This window comes from Apodemus sylvaticus, chromosome 20, assembly GCF_947179515.1.
Source record: "Apodemus sylvaticus chromosome 20, mApoSyl1.1, whole genome shotgun sequence".
Classification (NCBI taxonomy): Eukaryota; Metazoa; Chordata; class Mammalia; order Rodentia; family Muridae; genus Apodemus; species Apodemus sylvaticus.
Genome location: NC_067491.1, coordinates 51,067,374 through 51,084,804, shown reverse-complemented (window position 1 = coordinate 51,084,804; position 17,431 = coordinate 51,067,374). Strand labels below are relative to the sequence as shown.

Here is a 17,431-nt window from a genome sequence, read left to right as displayed (position 1 = left end):
GGACGTGTACCACTACCCAGCCTGGCCGTTTTTCATTTCTAGTAGTTTTGATTTATGTCTCTTCTCTTTTTATCTTGACTAGATGTTAGTTAAAGATCTTTTGAGAACTAAGATTACTGTTGTTTTCTATTGGGGTTTGTCATCGTTTCTTCCTTATTTATTTATTGATGTTAGGGATTGACCTCGCACCTGCTAGGCATCCATTCCAACAGTGAGCTATAGCCATGTTCTGTGGTCTTCATTCCTCCATGCATGTCAGATCCTCCACTTAGAACCACTTTCCTTTTATCTGGCCTGACTTTAGAGCAAGCTGTAGTGGAGTATATAGGGCAAATTCATTCCTTTGTTAGAAGTTACTGCAGAAGAAGAGTTCCATTGTATCACGAAACACTGAGAATCAACTAGAGAAGACAGACGTTTGACTTTAGCTCATGGTCCCATAGATTTCAGCGTATGTGGCCATATAGGTTGGACCTAGGTCAGTGTCAGAGGACTTGGCAGGGAATTGTGTTAGAGCAGAAGTGCTTGGTGACCTCATGGTGTCTAGGAAACTGGAAGACAAGAGGAGGTGGGTGGAGTCACGAGTGTCCCCTTGGTGCTTAGTAGTCCTTTTATGACCAGGCCCTAGCTCCAAAAAATTCTCCTGCCTTCCACTAGTTCTACAAGTTGGTATTCAGGCATTTAGCATATGAGCTTTTAGTGGTCATAAATATGCCTCCATACCAGATCCCATCTTCTTTTACACTGTGGTAATAGAATTAGAGAATAATAGTTAATTTTTTCCCCTTGAATACTAGAAGCTATTGCTTCCAATATTAATTCTGTAAGAGCAACATACTATTTTTGTCTGGCTTTAAATATTCCCTTTCTGTGATGTTATACAATATTAAAAATGACAATTTGTGTATTACTCTTAAATTCTTTATGAGTATGTCCAACTTTCTGAACCTGTGTACTGGTGTCTGTCAGTTTAGATGTTTTAGTGATTACCCTTTTGAATACATCTCTGATTTGTTTTCTCTTCTTTTAGAAATCCATTTGTTTTGGGGTTTTTTTGTTGTTGTTTTTTTGAGTTTTTGTTGTTGTTGTTGTTGTTGTTTTGGTTTTTTGGATATGGTTTTTTCTAGACAGGGTTTCTCTGTATAGCCTTGGCTGTCCTGGAACTCACTCTGTAGACCAGGCTGACTTCGAACTCAGAAATCCGCCTGCCTCTGCCTCCTAGAGTGCTGGGATTACAGACATGTGCCACCACCACCCGGCTAGAAATCCATTTGTATGTTTTAGATTTTTTCGTGGTTTTTTTTTTTTAATATTTTGATCTCATTTGCTCTATTTTATTTATTTTATCTTTCAATTAAAAGTTGATGCCAGGTGTTGAGAACCTTTAAATTCCTCCCTTTTATCTCTTTATGACTATATAGTAATTATTATAAGCTATAGCCACCCGGTGACACTAGGGCTGTTCCCTCTGTATAGCTGTTCTGTGTACCTGTTTTCCAGTCTTCCTTCATCCCTTCCTTCTCCTTCCTAACCTCTGGCACCCATTGGTCTATCCTATACGTCTATGAAACTAGCTTTTATGGCTTCCACATACCATCTCAGTATATCAGGATTATTTCACTTGAGGCAGTGTCCATGTTGCTTCAATTCACAAAAATACTCTTCTTCCTTGTCCTTGCCAGAATTTATTATTATTTTTCCTTTTTGATATTAGCAACTCTAGTTGCTAACATGATATTTCATTATAATTTTGATTTGTATTTCTCTGATGAAAACCTTTTTCTTTATTATTTTCCTTCATTCTGTAATTGTTATAATTTATTTTAGTGTTCTTCTAGTGGATATCTGAAAGCAACAGCAAACATAACTGACTTCTCCAAGCCAAAATAAAACTGTGTTTATTACTTCTCTAACAACACAAAGGCCTTGGAATACATTGATGCCATTTGGTTCTTGCTTATTCCAGGTGTAAGGTTTGCACATGTGACAGTCTGACTATGGCATGAGCCTTTCTGCCAAAGCTCCTATTGAAACTTAATTGACTTTGTGACAGTATTAACTGGAGTTTTAAGAGGTGAGTAGGTCCTATGGCTATCTCTCATGAATTAATTAAGGCTCTACTTCAGAGTAAGCTGTCCCAAGAGTTGACTCCTGATGAAAGGGTGAGCCCTGCCCAACTCTCCTGTCTCCTGTGTGCTTGCTCGCTCCTTGCACAGCTAGAAGGCTCAGACCATAGGTGCCCCTGTTCTCCCTCTTGGACATCCCAGTCTCTAGAACTGGGAACCAAAGAGCTCCTTAAGAACTTATTTTATCTGTAGTGCTCTGTAAGGGCAGCAATTGTATTTTAAAGGTGGACTGCTAAGGTTTGCTCTAGTTATAAATGCGGAGCTTGGAAGAAAGAGAAGTCCCAGATGCTGGGATAGTGCTCACCATTGTCGAGTTTGTCTTTCTGACTATTCACTTTCCAGTCTTCTCTGCAGTCTGTCAAGGCTGTGCTACTACCGTGGGCCATGAGTTATGTGAGGAAGTGCTTAGCTGAAGCAAGTCCCCTGCATGCTTCTCTGGTTCTTCCTCTCCTGAAGGAGGCCCCTCAGATCAGAATTTTAGAGCCCAGTAGTAGATCAAAGCAACTGGAATGGTAAGCTGCTATTTAGAGGGTAACTGCCTGGAGCTGCAGTATAAATGAACTAAAAAGTCATGTACTAAAGCTAGCAGTACAAACCTATTAGATTTCAACAAGTAAGTGAAGCTTCCTGAGATGGGGATATTTGGAAGGAGAGGCAAAGTCACCTTCTAAAACAGATGTTTGGATGGTCAGAGGCATAGCAGCAGTAAGCCCTCTGTGGCCCAGCTGTGTCTGGAATGAACCCCAAAGGCCACTCTTTACGTAAGAGATTTTCTCCTCAGCCAGCACAGCTTGGAAATTGATAAACCCTTTAATAGTTAGGGTTCAGTGGTACTGGGGGTATACTTTTGTAGAGGACTGTGGAGCCTTTACCTTCCAGTCTCTTCCTCTTTCTCTTGTTTCTGGATCATGGAGAAAGCAATTTTGTTCTAGTCACACACTTCTGCCATGATGTGCTATTGGACCTAAAGAGCAGCAAAAGCAACAAGCTCTGTTGATCATGGAGTGAAAGCTCCAAACCCGTGAGCCAAAGAATGGCTTTCCTTTTATGACTTTATTTACTTCATGTATTCGTTACGCTGAAAACTGAGTAACACACTGTATAAAGTTGTAACCCCACCTCTATATCCCCCCCTTCCCGTTACAGTCATTAACATTTACCATGGTGCTTTAAGAAGTTGGAATTTACACCAGGCAGACAGGTTTAATGTCCTGACTTTGCCACCTTAATATAGGAAATTTCCCTAGCTTTTACATGCCTCAGTTGTCCATTACTAGGAATTTAATACTACTTACATCAAAGGGGTATTGTGTATATAAAGAGATTCCTGTCTGATAGTGATAGACACTTTATCTAACATGCCAACTTTGTAACTCTAGATTTGCTGTTGTTGTTGTTTTCCTCTATTGCTAGAGACTGTATCAGTGTGTGATCAGAATTATCTCTCTGTGAGTTTCTGGTACATTGATGAATGGATAAACTGGTGGTATTATGTAGCTGTCGCCCTTTGTAGTACTGTCCACATGAGAAAGGTCTTGGCTATCAGTCAGATCTTCAGCACACCCGAGTAGTACTGTCCATATGAGAAAGGTCTTGGCTATCAGTCAGATCTTCAGCACACCCGAGTAGTACTGTCCATATGAGAAAGGTCTTGGCTATCAGTCAGATCTTCAGCACACCCGAGTAGTACTGTCCATATGAGAAAGGTCCTGGCTATCAGTCAGATCTTCAGCACACCCGAGTAGTACTGTCCACATGAGAAAGGTCTTGGCTATCAGTCAGATCTTCAGCACACCCGAGTAGTACTGTCCATATGAGAAAGGTCTTGGCTATCAGTCAGATCTTCAGCACACCCGAGTAGTACTGTCCATATGAGAAAGGTCTTGGCTATCAGTCAGATCTTCAGCACACCCGAGTAGCTAACATGCACTGCTTATGGAGGGTGGGTTTTTTGGTTTTGGTTTTGGTTTTGGTTTTTTTTTTTAAGGGAGAATTTTCTTTTTACTATTATTAATCTCCAGGCCAGCAATTTAAAGTAAGACTGTTAGACTACAACAACATCAGACCTAGATCTAGTAAGACCGTTAGACTACAGCAGCATCAGACCTGCATCTAGGACGGCATGCTTTGAAGAACACATGAGGCAGATGCTATTTAGTTATATGTAAGTCCTCTAAAGCCTACAAGTGTATATTACACTTGATTTAGCCTGCGTTTGTGGAGTCACACAGGAGTGTCTAAAAATAGACAAGGAATATGATTTCTAGATTATAAATAGCTGTGGCTTTTGTTTTGTGTTTTTCTTTTTTTGAGATCAAAGAGAAATAAGAAAATTTTAATTTTTGATCTGTCTGTCCTCTTTATGAATCAAGAACCTCTGTAAAATTAAAATTATCCATTCCTCGAATGTTTAATAGAAATTTGTTTGTAAAGCTATGATTTCTTTGTAATCTTTTTAACTTTTGATTCTCACCCACCCACCACCCACCCAGCCCCTATTTTTGGGGACAGTTTCATTCAGGCCAGGCCGACCTTGAACTCCTTCCTGGGCCATGTAGTCCTATCTTCTGAGTAGTAGAATTACAGGCATGCACTGCCATGGCAGCTTTGAGTATTTGTTGTTTTGCTTGGCTCTGCCATCTTGACTGACCCCCATGAGCCACTGTCTCAATGGTTCTCTTGCCTCTGCACCACCACCCTGGTGTCAGTGTTCTTAGTAGCTAGTAGGATCATTCATGCATTGCTTTTGTACCTGAGTCCATTCTGGCAAACTTTGTTTCTTCAGGTCGTGTTTGGTAAGAAACTTACTTCGTCTTAAGTTTTTTTATTTTTGTCTACATGAGCTCTCTCTCTCTCTCTCTCTCTCTGTCTCTCTCTCTGTGTGTGTGTGTGTGAGAGAGAGAAAGAGAGAGAGAGAGACAGAGACAGAGAGAGACAGAGAGAGACAGAGACATAGGAATATGGAGGCCAGAGGCCAATGTTGAGTGGCTTTGAAGATTATTTTCCACCTTATTTTTTGAGACAGGGTCTTGGTGAGTTTACTAATTCAGTTAAACAGGGGATTAGCAAGCCCCAGGGATCTTGTCTCCACCTCCACAGCACAGGGCTTGTAGGCCCACAGTCCTGGGCCAACCTTTTACACAGATACTGAGAATCAGCTTGAGGTCTCCATGCCTACTGATAAGCCATCTCTCACAGACCCTTAAGTTTTAATCATTTGCATAACATTTCTTCATACTGTTTTCTAATTAAAACCATCAGTATCTGAGGTATGCCTTCCTTCCCTCTTAATACTGCTTATTTTGCCCCATCTTATTTTTTAATGAGTCTTACCAGAAATTTATATATATTTTTGTTTTATTTTACTTTGTTTTTTTTTTTTTTTTTTGAAACAAGGTCTCACTCTATAGCCTAAGCTGGCCTCAAACTCATAGTAACTGTCCTGATTCAGCTGCCCAAGTAATGGGACTGTAGGCATGAGCTACCATGCTTTTTATATTACTTCTATATTCCTGCTTATATTACTTTCTTTATAGGCTAACTTTGACCTTTTCTGTTATGAATTGTGTTCTGTTTTCACATCATTATAATTTCCTTTTTCTACTTTTTTAGGGGTTCCCGCTGTTTTTCTAACTTAATTTAAAGTCTTCTTTCTAGTAAGTATTTAAGCCAATACATTTCCTTCTAAGCTCCTGTTGTGGTTTAGGTATTGGGTTGTGCGTTCCCCAAAGTTCCATGGCTGACAGCTCCACAAGTGGGTGCTGTTGTGAGGTGGTGGACCCTTAGGGGAGACAGAGTCTCGAGGGTCATTAATGTGCTCTTCAAGGGGGCAGAAGGTCTGTACCCCTCCTTTCGTTCCTTCTGTTTCCCAGCTACACATGCCACAGACACAGAGGTCCAACCTATGTTCCAACTTCCAAAATTACGTAAGATCTGAATACACTACTGCTCTTGATAAAGTTAGTTATCGCAGACATTTTGTTGTAGTGAGGCAAGACTGACCAACAGGGCCACTTAAGTGTGTTCAGCAAAGTTAAGTTTTTAGCTCTCGGCATTTCCTAAATCATTATCTCCATGGCCTCACACCCCCTCTCCAGGTTTCTCATTTTCTTTTTCTTTATTTTAACTCTTCCCTTCCTACCAAAGCCTGCCTAAATCTTTCTCCATGTTTCCTTGCTTAAGATCCATGTGTTTCTTGAATTAGTACTTTTCATGGGTTGTAAAAAGTTCTCAAATGTTTTCAGATCTCTCACTGTTGTGCAACTCAAATTCCTCTTCTCTATTTTATGATTGATTTACAGTGGAACTTTTGGTGGGATTTCTTTGAATGTATTCAAGTTAAGAATCTGAGAGGATTTGTTGTTTGTGGGGGGAGGGTGCTGGGAACCACGTATTGCTTCTGGGAGGGCATGAGAAGGCAGAGAGAGATTAGCTATCTCAGACTACTACAAACCTGGCACAACAACTTTAAATGCAGTGCCCTGCTGGAAAGTGTTTTCTATCTTGTAAATTCCTTGAAAACATATTTTGAATTATTTTAGATATGTAGACAATGTGTACACAGAATACTCCTACATTATCTCCAGTTCCCTCTAATATTAATACATCATTTTTTGCCAAAACTGAGAAGACAGCTGTGCGGTGGTGGCGCACGCCTATAATTCCAGCACTCAGGGAGACAGAGGCAGGTTGATTTCTGAGTTCGAGGCCAGCCTGGTCTACAGAGTGAGCTCCAGAACAGCCAGGGCTACACAGAGAAAAACCCTGCCTCGAATAAATCAAAAAACAAAACAAAACAAAACAAAACAAAAAAAACCTGAGAAGACTACATTAGTCACTAAACTCTAGACATTATTCAGATTTCCCTTTTTTTTCATTCTAGAAATTCATACAGAGTATAACATTGGATATAGTAAATATTTCTTTCATCTGTTTTTGTAACTGTTCCTCAGGATTTTTGTGTTTTCAGGACCTTCATGGTTTGAATATTGTTTCTCTATTTTGAAGAATGAACCTACGTTTGGGTTTGTCTAATTTTTTTTCTTGATTAGACTGGAGTCCTAGGATTAGGGAAAATGTCCTATTAAAATGGTCTTCTCAGGACTGGAAAGATGGCTTACCTGGAGCTCTCAAAAGCAGAGAACCCAAGTTCAGTTCCCAGTGCCCACACGGGAGCTCACTCTGCCGGTAACTCCAGGTCCAGGAGACCCAGTGTCCGTTCTGGATCCCCTGGGCACCAGCCATGCATGTAGTATACACACATACACGCAGACACACCCTCACACATACAAAAGAGAACTCCAACTACTGCTGAGCTCTCCTGTCACATCACCTCAGTGTGTGATGCTGACATGGTGACTCGGAGTGGTCTGCGCTCTCTGGTCAGGGCTTACTCTGTGGTGCCACTGTTGCCCACTGTAAATTTTATGTTTTACTCTTTCCACTCAAGGGTAAACTTTTTATCCTTCCAAGGCTGGGAAGGAAGGCAGTTGTTTACCCTGACTTATCCTGTGACTTTGTGTTTGTCATATTCACATTTGAATTGGGAGCGGAATTGGGAGTGGAGCTTCTGCAAGCTCTGACTAGGGGAGGAGGGTCTGCTTTTTGCTTCCTTACTCTGATGAGCCTTGGGCTTTTATTTTCTGTCTTCCTTAACCTGGATTAAGCTCAAGTTTTCCAGGGCTCTGTAGAAATCCTCAGGCTAATGCTGACTCTAGCACCCTGCTTTTAGAGCAGCCCAGAAAGTTATTTTAAGGAATGTTCAGTTCTGTTGTTTATGAGCTTATTAGCTATTTCTATTAAGAATATCTTAATCCAATGTACTGTCAACAGGGTTAGTAAAAGGCTTCATTTGGCATTGAAGTTTAATATATTTTGAAGTGGTAAAACTTGAGGGATATACACAGTTTAGAATGTATGATGCTTAATATAGTCATGTTTTTTCAATAACACTTCCCCACCATTCTCCATATTTATGAGTGTTCTTGATTTAGGCATGATGTTTTTCTCTGATTGCCTTTCCTGCTTCAATGTCTTGATTGATTGACATGCATGATTCTTTCCTACTGCAACACTCCCCCCCCAACACACACACACACTCAGGTTTCTTCTGTGAGTAGACCGACCTCAGCAGATCTGTAAGTGAGCATGAGTGAAGAATCACTACCTGTGGATACCTGAAGTCTGGGAGGGGCTTGTTTTCATTGTGTGACTGAAGTTCTTTACTCCCCATTTGCCTGACCCATTGCGTCTTAGGCGTTGTTGAAGTGACAGTGTCTGGCTTGAGACACTACTGAAAGCCTTTTAGATCATGGCGTGTTTTTATAAGTGGCTTACTGCATTGATAGATTCATGCACTGATAGCGTTAATGGGAAATAGTAGGAACTAGGATGTGGGGCCTAGTTGGAAGAAGTACATGGGGGCGTAGGGGGGACCCACCCCGCTCTGGAGAGATAGGTCTTTTCCTTCTGCCTGCCTCCGCTCGCCCACCTGTCCGTCCGTCCATCTGTCCATCCAGCAGGAGGTGGGCCCTGTGCTTCATCGCAGCTCCCTCCATTGAGCTCTAATTTAGGCAAAACTTCAGGCCGTGGACTGAAGTCTGGAGCATGGGCTAAGGTGCAGCCTTCCTCTTGTAAGTTCTTGTTGCAGGTATTTTGTACTGAGGGAAAGTGAGCTGATGCGGTGTGTACTCATCCCACCGTGATGGAAAAAGAGAATGGCCTCAGCCGACCTTGTATCCTTAAAGCTGCCTGATTAGTTTTTCTGAAACATTTTCTTGTAATAATTCATTCGAGCAAGATACAGACAACCATACTGATTAAGCCAATTAAAAATGATGAGTCCCTTATTAGCCAGGAACCAAAGGCAGGTTCATGCTCAGCCTCTTGGTGCCTAAGCTCGGGAGTTCAGGATTTTAAAAGGCAAACCCCACAAAGAACAAGATTCATATCACAGTTAGGTGAGGGTCAGAGTAACCTTGAAATGTTCATTCCTAGAAGAACACAGTATTTCAGACATAACATGACAGTTACCTTTGACGTTTACCTTCTTTAGTTATTTAGTTTACAGTAATTGTTTTGGTTAATACACCTGGACTATCATCAAGGTCATAGAAATCTCAGTATGTTGCCAGGGCACATGTGAACATCCATGGATAGAGGTCTCGAACCATTGAAGTAAACCCAAAAGGGGTCAGGACAGGGTGGCACTAGCTTAGCCACTCCGTATTGTTGCATACTGTATAGAAAAGTAATGTTATATAATACAGAGAGCACAGCTTTGGAGTCAAACATAATCATATCTAATTCTTTGCTATGGTTGTAATCTTGGCCTCTAACTGCTGAGCTATCTTTTTAGCCCTTAAATTCTTTTTTAAATTTAAATATTTTTACATTTATTTGTGTGTGTGTGTGTCTGTCTGTCTGTCTGCCTGCATGTCTGTGTGTCTGCACACATGCATGCATGGGCTTGCACATATACACATGCACACATTACATAGTCTATTTCTGGAGACCAGAGCATAACTACAGGAATCTATTCTCTCCTTTTATCATGTAGATCCCAGGGATAAATTTATGTCTTCAGGCTTGGTGGCAAGTGCCTCTACCCACTTAGACATCTCACTGGCCCCAAATTAAAATTTTTATTTCATTTCAGAGCTGAGTTTTGGAAAATGTACATGATATGTTTTCAACTCTGTAGTGGCTTTTTTTTTTTTAATGTGATACAGGGTTGTATACCTTCATGCCTAGAGAAATAGACATGCACCAAATATTCCTTTCCTATCCTACTTCTCCATTGACTATTGAGCCAAGCTTTACAATCCTTCTCATGACATAATTAATTTGTTTAGTGATTAATTAAGTAGATATGTATAACACTTCTGCTTTAGGTCAGAAATTGTGTGGTCATTAGAAAGTGTTAATCGCTTTAATTAAGCCTGGCCTTAATAAAAAATTGCTGGCCAGTGGCCATCTATTTCATTCTATTTCTACATCTATTTCTCCATCTCCATTAAACCGTATTGATACTAAAAGGCCCTTCTTTACCTTCACTGCATCCTTGAACTTTTTTTTTCTTTTTTTTCCTTCAATATATTCTTTATTTACATTTCAAATGATTTCCCCTTTCCTGGATCCCCTCTCCCCGAAAGTCCCATAAGCCCTCTTCCCTCCTCCTGTTCCCCCATCCACCCCTTCTCACTTCATCTGGATTAAATGCTTAAGTATTGGCTATTAAGAAAATGTGTATCACAGTTGACAGAATAAATGAAACTACTAAGAATTTGTTAGAAATTTAAAAAGTGGAACATATACAAACCTTATTGCATACTTAGAGACACATAAATTGCTATTTATAGTTTTAAAACCTCTAATCAAATACTTGGGTTATGGCTGAAAACCTTCATTTTTTATTATTTATGATAGTAGATCCACATCTTTGTTTTCATATGTACAGAATAATACATGGAGATGTTCTTCATGTGATTTTTTAATGATTTTAGTATATATTCTTTAAATCAGGTCTCTAGGGTCAACACTGTATGGTTTTGGTTTAGAAAGTCTAAGAGTGTATATGACTGTATATGACACAGTGTAGAAACTATGACATAGGACAGATGGCTGTGTTATGTGAATTCATAATGTCTTGTTTTCAGTAGCAGTGGGATTGTGTTGTATCTTGCCATTGCCTTTTTCAGACTATTTTATAGACAGAACTAGAAATACTAGTTATATAAGCTGTTCTAGCACAGACTAGAAAGTAGGTCATTGTGATGGGAGTATGCTAAACCACCCACTGGTTGCTATAGCGATGACCTACTTTAGAAACTATTTCTGTTGATTCATGTTGAAATCATCTTTTGGAAGTAGCATAAGGAAGTTACTACATGTACGTTTTTATAGTAGTAAAAAAGGTAGTGATTTCTAGTGGAAAATTCCTTAAAATGTTTAAAATAAAGAAGTGCATTAATCTCTTCATTTCAGAGTGGTTCATTCAGTATTATAATTAAGTTGTGCTTCTATACATAAAGGATTGTAGTGAGTTTTACTATCATTTGGCGTATTTAAAAACCAGTCTATTGTTATATTAGTCAAACCTTCAAATGGGAGTATGTGACTATGTAGTGTTTGCCAAATTTGTCTGTTCAGTGTTGAATGATATTTTAAGACACATCTTTATAATATATGAATGTTGAAATGATGTTCTCTGAAGCACACAATCTGAACTCTGAGTGATCCCATTCTAAACTGAGGACAAAGGACAAAGGGTTAGATTTTGTATAGTTTTCAAATAGTAGTTTTTATTTATCACTAAAAAGAAATTTCACTGATCAGTGTCTTGATACTTGAACCTACACACTATTGAAGGTTTATTTTTCTATAGTGCTGCCACAGAGTTACAGGCTTTAAGATTAGTCAAGTTTGAGTTTTTATTGTACTGTACCTTTTAATTAAATAGATATTTATATTAGCATTGGCTTTGTCACTGGTGAAAATCAAACTTTGGCTTACAGTCACATTCAGGTAAAGGTGCACGTGTAGTGAGATTCTGTATAAGCTGAGTGTCCAACTAATTCGTTCTTTCCTACTGTCATGCCCAAGTCCTTACACATATAAATACATGGGATTTTGTTTTCAAAAACAGGTAGTACCCCTTTTTTCTGTCTTTTTTTTTTTTTTTGAGATGGGTCACATGGGTCTGCTATATAGCCCTAGGACCTGTGATCCTCCTGCTCCACATCTTGAGTGTTGGAAGTATGATTTTGCACCTCCCCACTCATCTCAAGAATAGAAATTATTCTGAAGGGAAAGTAACAATAATTTCTGTTTAATGGAGTTTTTTCATTCGATATATTCTTTATTTACATTTAAAATGATTTTTCCCTTTCCTGGATCCCCCCCTCCCCGAAAGTCCCATAAGCCCTTTTCCCTCCCCCTGTTCCCCAATCCTACCCTTTCCCACTTCCCTGTCCTGGTATTCCCCGACACTGCTGCACTGAGCTTTTCCAGGACTGGGGGGCCACTCCTTCCTTCTTCTTGGGCATCATTTGATATGTGCATTGTGTCTTGGGTATTCCAAGCTTCTAGGCTAATATCCATTTATCAGTGAGTGCATACCATGAGTGTTCTTTTGAGACTGGGTTACCTCACTTGATGGTATTCTCCAGTTCCATCCATTTGTCTAAGAATTTCATGAATTCATTGTTTCTAATGGCTGAATAGTACTCCATTGTGTATATATACCACATTTTCTGTATCCATTCCTCTGTTGAGGGGCAATGTTAATTTCCAGCTAATTTCCAGCTTCTGACTATTATAAATAGGGCTGCTATGAACATAGTGGAGCATGTATCCTTATTACATAATCCTCTGGGTATTATTATAATCCTCTGGGTATATGCCCAGAGTGGTATAGCAGGGTCCTCTGGAAGTATCATTCCCCGTTTTCTGAGGAACTGTCAGACTGACTTCCTGTTTAATGGATTTTAGCCATTGTGCTACTAGTTGGTTTTATGTATTTCTAGTCATCTCAAAAGCTATGTAAAACAAGCCTACTCGCGTCTTATACTACTTCAATTCTTTTCAATACCCTATGCCAGACCTATGATATTTACCAGATATAGAAACTAAAACATAGGTTGAGAAAGCTGTATAATTAAGAATCAGACAAGGGGGCTGGAGAGATGGCTCAGCGGTTAAGAGCACTGACTGCTCTTCCGAAGGTCCTGAGTTCAAGTCCCAGCGACCACATGGTGGCTCACAACCATCCATAATGAGATCTGATGCCCTCTTCTGGTGTGTCTGAAGACAGCTACAGTGTACTTACATATAATAAATAAATCTTTAAAAAAAAAAAAAAAGAATCAGACATATGTGCTTAATATGAAATCCACAGAAACAAGTGGGTTGTAAGTGTGTGTGTGTGTCTGTGTGTCTGTGTCTGTGTGTCTATGTATACATGTATATACATGCTTGTATGCAGTTTTGTGTGTTATAAGAAACAATTTGAATTTTCTCTAGGACTAACTACATTCCCCTCTGACAGTTAAGAGAATAGAGAAAGACCTTCAACTGGAAGACTTAAGACTTAATAAAATAGAAACTTGAGATAGGAATTGGCAAAATTATTTCAGACTAAAGAAAGAATAGATCACATTTTCCAAGAGAATGAATGTACAAAGAGTAGTGGCTTGGTATAGAGGAGCAGCAGGGAGCAGGCAGAAAATGACCCTGAGATCATTAGATGGTAGCTGAGAACATACTTTGTTCTTTACTATATAAGGAATGAGTCTTGAAGACCTTTGTACAAGATTATATGTCCCACAATGATTTGATAATGTGTAATGAAATGGATTATAGTGATAGAGATTGTTGGTAGGCAGATCTATTTTAAGGCACTGCAGTAAATACAAGCAAGTGATAAAACTAGAGTTATTGTGGTAAAAATAGAAGCTGGTAGCAAGGAAGAAGCTGAAAAGTATTAAATAACACATAATGGTGCTCACTGTGTTCAGATACTGCTCTGTGAGCACCACACGTGTGAACTGATTCAGCTCTCACAAAAGTGTCTATGATATGGGCCCTATTATACTTCAGTTTTATAGACATAGAAATTCAAGGTTTTTCACAGTTTTTTGTTTGTTTTGTTTGTTTTGTTTTGTTTTTTCTCTGTGTAGCGTTGGCTGTCCTGGAACTCACTTTGTAGGCCAGGCTGGCCTCGAACTCAGAAATCTGCCTGCCTCTGCCTCTGCCTCTGCCTCTGCCTCTGCCTCTGCCTCTGCCTCTGCCTCTGCCTCTGCCTCTGCCTCTGCCTCTGCCTCTGCCTCTGCCTCTGCCTCTGCCTCTGCCTCTGCCTCTGCCTCTGCCTCTGCCTCTGCCTCTGCCTCTGCCTCTGCCTCTGCCTCTGCCTCTGCCTCTGCCTCTGCCTCTGCCTCTGCCTCTGCCTCTGCCTCTGCCTCTGCCTCTGCCTCTGCCTCTGCCTCTGCCTCTGCCTCTGCCTCTGCCTCTGCCTCTGCCTCTGCCTCTGCCTCTGCCTCTGCCTCTGCCTCTGCCTCTGCCTCTGCCTCTGCCTCTGCCTCTGCCTCTGCCTCTGCCTCTGCCTCTGCCTCTGCCTCTGCCTCTGCCTCTGCCTCTGCCTCTGCCTCTGCCTCTGCCTCTGCCTCTGCCTCTGCCTCTGCCTCTGCCTCTGCCTCTGCCTCTGCCTCTGCCTCTGCCTCTGCCTCTGCCTCTGCCTCTGCCTCTGCCTCTGCCTCTGCCTCTGCCTCTGCCTCTGCCTCTGCCTCTGCCTCTGCCTCTGCCTCTGCCTCTGCCTCTGCCTCCCAAGTGCTGGGATTAAAGGCATGTGCCACCACCGCCCGGCTGGTTTTTCACAGTTGATCCATGAATAATACTTAACTGCTAGACTTGTTAAGATTCTGAAACATGTGTGCAACGGGTGCTCGGAAGCATAAACTCGTCTGTGAAGGGGCTCAGCAGAAGTAAAGCAAGTGCAGGAGTCCGGTCCCACCCTTTCTGCTCTGCAGGAATGTGTGCGGTGCAGGAGTCCGGTCCCACTCTTTCTGCTCTGCAGGGATGTGTACTGGTTGTAAATCCTGGGATTTTTTTTTTTAATAAAGCTAATATTAGTCCATCTTCATCTCTAACCAGAATTTCATTTCTCAAGGGTAGATATAATAAGTACCTTGGTAAGTAACTTTCCAGTTACTTACATGCATCTAAACATAAATTGACACATGCAGTATAAATTTTATTTGATCTATAAATGTGCACTGATTTTCTGTGTTGTGTATGGTGTATATGAGTTCTTGTAGGTGCATGGATATGAGTTCATGTGTGTGATGTTAATCTACACTTGGTTGTACATCTTATAAACTACTTATATCCTTTTGGTGTTTTTGTCCTTCCACCTTACCTCTTATAGATGTGACTCCACCATCAAGTTTAGTATGAAAAGCTCTTCTTGCCAGTTTCAATAGAAACATGGACTTAGTGATAACAGCAGAGATTCAGAGATTACCTCTGCCTTGGATTTACTCTACAGGACAAGTGAGCTTTGTGCTCTTTCTACTTAAGCAAACTAGTTCATTCTATTTCTTTTACCAAAAATTATTTGGTCTTTATTAACATCTAAGGCTTCTCAAATATACCTTGCCAAGGTGAGCTTGAGACTAGTTAAAAAAGCACTGCGCAATTCTGAGGACCAGAATTCAGATCATAGCAAAGGGTAACAAGCCTGGTGCCCCTCAAGTGCCAGCAATACCAGTGCTTTGGAGAGAGCAGGACTGTGGAGGCTTGCTGTCTCCAGGAGAGCAGAGTTAGATGTGAGCTCCAGGTTCAGGGAGAGACCCAGCCTCAGGGGAATAGGTGGGACTAGAGACCAGAATATCTGACCTCCCCTTCCCTGTCCTCCAGTGATATGCACAGGCACCCCCTGCCCCAACACACACACACACACACACACACACACGCACACACACGCACGCACGCACGCACACACACACGAATATTTACACTTTCAGCCATATACTCACAAATAATAATCTTTAGCAATTATTTTTTTAAAAACTGAAATACTGGGGGCTGGTGAAATGGCTCAGCAGTTAAGAGTACTGACTGCTCTTCTGAAGGTCCTAAGTTCAAATCCCAGCAACCACATGGTGGCTCACAACCATCCGTAATGAGATCTGATGCCCTCTTCTGGTGTGTCTGAAGACAGCTACAGTGTACTTACATATAAATAATAAATAAATCTAAAAAAAAAAAAACTAAACTAAAATACTCTTTGGGGCTACAGCTGCCGAATTGAGAGAGTGCCTGCCTCACATGTGAGAAATGCTAGATTCAGCCTCTTGTGCCATATAAGAAAACCTAGCACAGTGACACATACTTAGAGTCTCAAAACTCAGGATCAGAAGTTTAAGGCCATCCTTGACTTTACAGCAAACCTGAGGGTAGCCTGAACCACACAGGACCTTGTGTCTTGTCCCCAACCTTGCTAAGAAAACACATGCAGTGCCATTAGTGCCACAGCTAGCACTGCTCACTTATGAGAGGGTGTGTGCTTGCACACAAGATGCGGAGCCTCTCAGATGGTTTTGTGTCAGTGTGCATCTACTGACAACAGCCTTCTCTCAAAGCAGTTAGATACTGTAGTAGGGAGTCAGAGTGGGGCTCAGGGGTTGGTAAGTAACTCCAAACCAAGACAGAAAGATGCTAGTTAAGATAGAAAAGTGAGAATGATGTCTGATTTCCATCTGTTTATCAACACTGTGTGACTTCCTAAGATGAAGTGACGAGTGTCTTCCATGTCTGTGTGGGTGCATCACTGTGGCCCTTACAGCTATGATGGAGAGGGCACCTGCTAGAAGAGCACGCCAGACAGGACTTAGGTCACTAATAACTACAGTTCTTTACAGTAGTCACATCAGCAGGACGAACATGGAGGAAAACACAATACCCAGAGTAAGCAGACTTTCCGGACAGTACTGTGTGCTGGAGCCCTGAACCAGGTTCCTCTGTGCTGTCCATGTGCTCACTGCTGTCCTTAAAGACTGGGCACTTAGCTTCTGGGCACCTACTGGATCGTGCATTTCTGGGGTGTTTTTCCGCAGTTACTTCTCAGTGAGAATATAGCTGTGGGAAAGGCAAAGGAATAAGAAACTTCAACCTAAGGAACGTGGAGGAAGCAAAGCAGACATAGATTGAGTATGCCCCACTGAGGGAACAGAGTCTGGATGAAATTAGGAACAGACAGCGAGAGAGACTGACCCTCCAGAGCAGGCACCCCTTCTGGACTTGCTCTTGGGAAACCCTCGTTCTTCCCAGTAGAGCACAGTAAGCAGTCTTCGCTGCTGCTCCAGAAGCTTCCCCAGGGTCTCTCACACGTAAACCTCGTTTCTGTTCACCTCACTGAAAAAGCCTGTGATCTCACCCACTTCATGAAGCTCAATAATTTGGTATTCTCCACAGTCAAAAACTAATGTCCTACAATTCAGTGAATCTTTGTTGCTTTTTCTTAATTTAGAAAAGGACGTTATGGTTTCTTTCCCTTAGGTGATTGCAATATTCTCTAGAAAAATAATTCTTGTTTGCTTGCTTGCTTTGTTTTCTGAATCAGAGTTTCAAGTATCCCTGGCTGACCCCAGACTTGCTACATAACTGAGGCTAACCTTGAGGTTGAGGCCCTGCAGCCATCTTCAGCTGTGTGATCACTGGTGTGTAGCACCACACCTCACACTCAGGTGTTCAGAGTTTCCCCGTAGAAGGCTTCCATTTTTCCCAATAAAAGATATTCTAGATTTTTC

General features: G+C 41.2%; 1 protein-coding gene across 1 annotated transcript in view; it reads left to right on the top strand.

Moving 5' to 3' along the window:
* Cry1 (cryptochrome circadian regulator 1) overlaps positions 1 to 17,431 on the top strand; it is a 54,595-nt gene that overhangs the window by 14,865 nt on the left and 22,299 nt on the right. The gene's annotated exons all lie outside the window — the stretch shown is intronic.